Below are 6,767 nucleotides of genomic sequence, written 5' to 3' on the forward strand. Positions count from 1 at the left end.
CTTTGTGGTGGCCATCCTGAAAGAAGAGGGAAAAGAAGAAAAGTAACCCAAAAATAAAGATAGAAAATAAATAAAATATGGGTGTTAATGCCAGATAATAAGGGTCCCAATTACATGGTAGCTACAACATGCAAGTGAGAAAATAGTAGAAGTACGTGGCAAATCAAGAGTGCAAAAATTTGCAACAATGGGGAAGAGAGTGCAAGATAATATAAATTAATGTCAATACAAAATTAATACAAATATCATAAAAGATTAGCATTGACTTAAATAATATTACCCAACAGTGTAAAACAAGTCACTGAGCACCAAAATAATACTAGAAAAGACACAACAGTTGAATATGAACAAGTGACACCAATGGAAAAATAATAAATTTAGAAAAGAAAAGAAAAATATGCACAAAATTAAAATGCAATGAATGAAATATGCAAATAAATTAAGTAAAATAGAATGAAGGTGAAAAAGAATGAGAAGTGAAAGAAATAAAGTAAGAAAGAAAGAAGAAAAAAGAAAAGATAGAAGAGATTAGGATTAGAAAAGAAAAGACAAGATAATTGGCGCTGTTCTGGACAAGTTGTGTGGCGCAGGCGACGCGGACGCGTGAGTGACGCGGTCGCGTGGTGCGTGATAAGGTCAGGTGATGCGGACGCGTGGGTCACGCGATCGCATGACCTGATTTGTGCGATTGGCGCGAGTGCAGCCTCGCGTTCGTGCAACTCTCTGTTCGAAACTCTTTTTGCCAAATTTTTGGGTGACGTGGTCGCGTGGTTGACGCGATCCCGTGGATGGCCATTTTTGAAAATGATGCGGCCGCGTGGGGAACGCGTTCGCGTGGTAGGGCTTGTGCTTCTAGCATGGTTCCAGCCCCATTCCAGCCCAACATACTGCCATACACCCTTTTACGTCGATTTTATAGAGCCACGCGTTCGCGTGGGTGACGCGGACGCATGGGGAGGCTATTTTTAAAAATGACGCGGCCGCGTCGGCGACGCGGTCACGTGGGCATATTTGTGCCTAAGGCACGCCTCCAGCCACGCTCTCGCGTGACTCTCTATTCAATCCCTTATTTTGTCGCATGCACAGGTGACGCGTACGCGTCAGCGACGCTCGCGCGTCACGTGCGATTTTTTTTTATTATGCAGGATGCAAAATGCAGTGATAATGTGGATGCTATGAATGATTCCAGGTTCAATGAAAACTCAAAATAGACTAAAATTAAAACTGAAAAAGGAATGATCATACCATGGTGGGTTGTCTCCCACCTAGCACTTTTAGTTAAAGTCCTTAAGTTGGACATTTGGTGAGCTCCTTGTCATGGCGGTTTGTGCTTGAACTCATCCTGAAATTTCCACCAATGCTTGGACTTCCAATAAGCTCTATTGATACTAAGTAAATTCCTCAAGCTTTGATGGGGTTCTTCACAAGCTTTGAGCTCCCAAAGTTGATCCTCATATATTCCTGGATCCCAAATCTTGTTTCTACACCCGTCTTCAAGTTGATTATCATGATTCCATCCGGGTGGTTCAGCTTTAAAACTCTCACTGAAGCGTCCAAACAACTTCCTAGACCCATTCAATTGAGCTCTACACCAACCTTTGCATTTAAACTTAAAGCTTCCAACCATAATGAACCTTGCAGGACAATTCTTACCACTGACCGTCTTCCTCTTACTCTTAATGCCATAAAGAGCTCTAAGTTGACCATCCGTCTCCAGTAGCCCATATTCAAGTGGAATTAGAAAGCTAAGGGATATGAATTTTACCCACTTGAATGTTGTGAAGGATGATGGCAACTTAGGGGGAGGGGTCTCCAACAACTTTGGCAAGGTAATTGCAGTCTTTACTCCCGTGAGTGCTTTCTTGACACTTTCCATCTTTTTGCAAGCTTCTTCAATATCAACCTCTTCTTCTTGGTAGCTTTCTTCCAATTTGATCTCTTTTTCATTGCTTACCAAGGGCATGGGAGGTTGTGCTTCTTCTTCTTGAATCTCCATCTCTTGATCGACCTCTTCCAAGTCCTTAACCATGACATGCCTTGGAGGTTGTACACCCTCCTCAACATCAAATGCAACCGTCTTGGAAGGAGGCTCTATGTCTTGACTTTCCCATGGAGGTTCAACATCTCCCAAGTCTTCAACCACTTTTTTCTCTTCAATAATTACTGCTTTGTCCAGTAGTTTTAATATAAAATCGTACTCATCCTTGATGATTTTCTTTCCATGACAACTCTTTTCAACTATTCTTTCATCTTCAAGGGTCTTTACTACCTTCACCTTTAGGGCCTCCTCTAGCTCCTTATGAAGTATGGATTCGCGAAGATGATCCCTTCTCTCTTGTTCCATGTCAATAGCATCATTGGGATCATGTTGCTCTTGGATTGATGGATGTGGGTGCTCTTCCATGGATGGTGGTGATGGGATGGAGAGATTATTCTGTGGTTGAAAAAAAGTGCACTAGAGCTTGAAGGTTGATTGTTGAAGGTATTTGGTGGTCCGATTTGGGCGACGAGAGCTTATATAGTAGAGTTTAGATCGGTAAGTGCTTTCTCCATGGAGGTTTGGGGTGGATAGGAGGGTTTATTTGTTGGGAGAAAGGGTTCATGGTAGGAAGGTGGTTCATCTTGATAATGATAAGGAGATGGTGTATATTGAGGTGGTGGTTCATGAGAGTAGTTGTGTTGGAATGGGGGTGGTTCTGTGTATAGTTCATTTGGCTCATAAGGTGGTTGGTATGGTAGATATGGGTTAGGGTCATATGAAGGTGAATGGTGGAAAGGGGCTTGTGAGTATGGTGGTCCAAAGCTATATTGAGGAGGTGGTTCATTGGCGTATGATGGGACTTGTTGGTAATTACAAGGGGGTCCACCATAACTATTGTCTCGACATGCATTGGTAAATGGTCATTGTCCATGGTAGTTTGGAAGGTGTTGTTGCCTAAAGGATTGATCAGATCCTCGTGGCTCCATCCATCTCTGATTGTTCTGACCTTGATGCATGTTCCTGTCATAGCTTCCATTCCTTACAACAGCATTAGAACCAAACTCAAAGCGATGGGGTGAGAACTCATAATAACAAATAAAAATTAAAAACGAAAATAAAAACAATTTTAAATTAAAAGGTTATTGAAATTTAAATTTTGAAAATTAAATTTTGAAATTTAAATTTTGAAATTTGAAATTTGAAATTTGAATTTTTGAAATTTGAAATTTGAAAATTTTTTAAATTTGAATTTTTAAATTTTGAAAATTGAATTTTGAAAAAGTCAACAATATAAGATAAAAATTTGAAAAAGAGTTAAATTTTGAAAAGGTTTGATTTTTTTTTTTGAAAATTTCGAAAATTCAATTAAAATAAAGAGAAAATATATTTTTGAATTAAATGAGGAAAGAGAAAAATAATAAAATGACACCAAACTTAAAATTTTTAGATCAAAATGAAGAAAACAACTAAGAACAACTTGAAGGTCAAGATGAACACGAAGAACAGATTTTTTAAAAAAAAATTTTAATAACTAAATAAAAACCAATAACCTCTTAATTTACGAAAAAGCAAAAATAAAAACAAAAATAAAAAAAACAAGCAAAAAGTAAATATTTACAATGACCAATAATAAGGCACACATTTGCAATTCCCCGGCAACGGCGCCATTTTGAAGAATGGAAGATTGATGGTTTAGAATTCAGAATAAATTCCCGTTGCAAGTATAGTTTCTAAACCAAGCAATCATCCTTTCTTACAAACGTTTTAGTTGTCACAAGTAACAAACCCAATAAAATTTATAAACCGAAGTATTCAAACATCGGGTCATCTTCTCAAAGAATTGCAGGGAGGTGTTCTTATTATTGGTTATGAGTTTTGTAAATTGGGGGTTTTGAAAGTAAGGAACAAGTAATTTAAATGACAAGTAAAACAAATAAATAACTATAAAATAAACTCTTAGCACGGTATGAAAATTCGGAAGTCCTATCATAGTTATTCTTATGAGAATTGAAGTTAATCCCACTTAGTTAACCTTTACGAAAGCAAGGGAAAGTCAAGTGGACTAATTAGTTAGATTCCCAAGTCCTAGCCAACTCCTAAGGAAAGACTAGAGTTAGTGGAATTCAATTCAATTAGCATACATAACAATCAATCACGATAAGTTTGATAACTCAAGAACCTCCAGTTAATCAATTAAAGCCAAGAATATATAAAAAAGGCTAAATAAGAATCATAAATCTGAAATACCTCAATTGCATTAATAAGAGAAAATCAATCTAAACATAAAGAGTTCATAAGCCAATTTGGCAACATAAGTAATTAAAGAAAAGCATTGAAGTATCTGAAAGTAAAAGAGAAATATAAAGCAAAAGGAATATTGAACCTCAGACTCAGAAGAAATTGTAAGTTGAAATAATAAAGAATCCTAAATCCTTTAAGAGGAATCCTAATTCTAAATCCTAAGAGAGAGGAGATAACCTCTCTCTCTAAAAACTACATCTAAAACTAAAAATTATGAATTATGAGCTGATGATTATGAATGAATGGATTCCCCTACTTTATAGCCTCTAATCTGTGTTTTCTGGGCCGAAAACTGGGTCGAAAACAGCCCAGAAATCGCTGGAGAAGAAATCTGCCACGCTGATTTTCGTCACTGCGACGCGTCCGCATGGAGCATGCGTTCGCGTCGCCTAGCGTCAAAGCAACTATAACATATTATATATCAAATCGAAGCCCCAGACGTTATCTTTCCAACGCATCTAAAACCGCATCGTTTGGACCTCTGTAGCTCAAGTTATGACTGTTTTAGTGTGAAGAGGTTAGGCTAAACAGCTTTGCAGTTCCTTCAACTTCTTGTATTCCTTCCACTTTTGCATGCTTCCTTTCCATCCTCCAAGCCATTCCTGCCCTGTAATCTCTGAAAATACTTAACACACATATCAAGGCATCGAATGGTAATAGGAGAGGATTAATAATTAGCAATTTAAGGGCCAAAGAAACATGTTTTCAATCATAGCATAAAATCAGGAAGGAAAACGTAAAACATGCGATTAATATGAATAAGTGGGTAAAGAGTTGATAAAAACCACTCAATTGAGCACAAGATAAACCATAAAATAGTGGTTTATCAGAGACCAAAAGGCAATATCTCTATGGAGGTGTGTCAGGTTGGCAGTTGAACCGACAATGTGATATCACAGCCAATAGAACAGGAATTCATCATATGCATCTTCTATCTGGTTGCTTACTTTGCCGACTTGAATTGTTTGCCTAATTCTATAACATGCTTAGTTGCTTCGTGAATTACTTGATATACATGCTTATACTTGTGCTTTACTTGCATTGCTATTACTTGTGTTTTCTACTGGGATTGAGGGTGATCGGAAGGTGGTAGCGATGGGATCGGATGGCGGTTAGGCTGGCGAAAGCTGTGGGACAACGGTGAAATGATAGTTAGAAATCCCTTAAGTTCATTTACCCCTTTTTATAAAGGTTTTAAAGTTATGGTTTTAATTTTAGTATGCTTTAAGTTGAATCTTATGACGGATATGAAGCTCTAGGATTGCCTTTGGCGTCCTGGGGTTTTATATCTTACATTACTAGGCACTGTTACCATACTGAGAACCTCCAGTTCTCATTCCATACTTTGTTGTTGCTTTTTCAGATGCAGGTCGCAAACCACCTCGGTGAGTTACTTGATTGTGACAGAGCGAAGGAACTTTATCATGTTTTGGAGTCCTTTGACTATTTATATTAGTACTCTCACTTTTGTGTTTTATTTGCCTTAGAGGCTTACTTTCTGAGAGACAATCTGTATATGCTGCTTTAACTTTCAGAATTATGTATGTCTGTATAACACTAGTCGGCCTAAACTCCACGGGCTGATGCTGGTTTCTTATTACTATTATATCCTCTTATATATACTCATATTTTGTTATCTTATATCTTTATCTTGTACCTTAAGTTTGTAGCTTCGTGAGAACATTTTGCACTTTTGTAACTCTGTTTTTGGGTTTATTCCTTCATCGGGCTTCTAGAATTATTATTCCTTTCTATATATAATATGTATAAGCCTTAGAATTATCGTAACTTTTGATTAACCTTTGCTTTATAGCATGAGGTAAGGCTTAGGATAATTGTCGGGTTGGTTTTATAACCAACAAATGAGACTCATCATCCATAGGACAGGCATTTATCATATGCATCTATGTGACATTATTTGGGTGTGCATATTGTACTTCGTTTGTCTATGTGAATAATTATGTCTAATTGCTAAATGCTCTACTTGAAGTAACTGCTTGATTGTTCTTGAACCTTCTTACTTGTGTTTGTGACTGAAAATTGGTTGGATTGTGATGGATTGGTTGTGGATTGAGTTGTTTGGGCCTAGGGCCGTGGTTGATTATGATATGGGCCAGAGGCCGTGTTCGTTTGAGTTTTGGGTTTAGAAAAGTATGAAAAGCTAAACTGGTTCAGCATAGACTTAATAAACCTATCCTTGGAACAGCTTTGTCATTCATGATGTCTAGAAAATTTTTTTAAAAAGACTTTTGGATTTTTTTAAAGAATTAACAGTTCTCTCTTTTAGAAAGGATTTCAGATTTTGAATATTAAATCTTTGGTTTTGAAAAGATGCATAAGGCGGTTGTTAATTACTGTACTTTAAAAACAGTTTTACTTTCACATATCCTATTATAGTAATTCTCTAACCCCATAGTGAGAACCAGTGAGGACAATGTTCTTACTCCCCTACAGGTCTTTTCTTTTTCAGGTTATGGGCTACAAA

The sequence above is a fragment of the Arachis ipaensis genome, chromosome B4 (genome assembly GCF_059453495.1).
Source record: "Arachis ipaensis isolate K30076 ecotype BB chromosome B4, ASM5945349v1, whole genome shotgun sequence".
NCBI classification, from domain to species: Eukaryota; Viridiplantae; Streptophyta; class Magnoliopsida; order Fabales; family Fabaceae; genus Arachis; species Arachis ipaensis.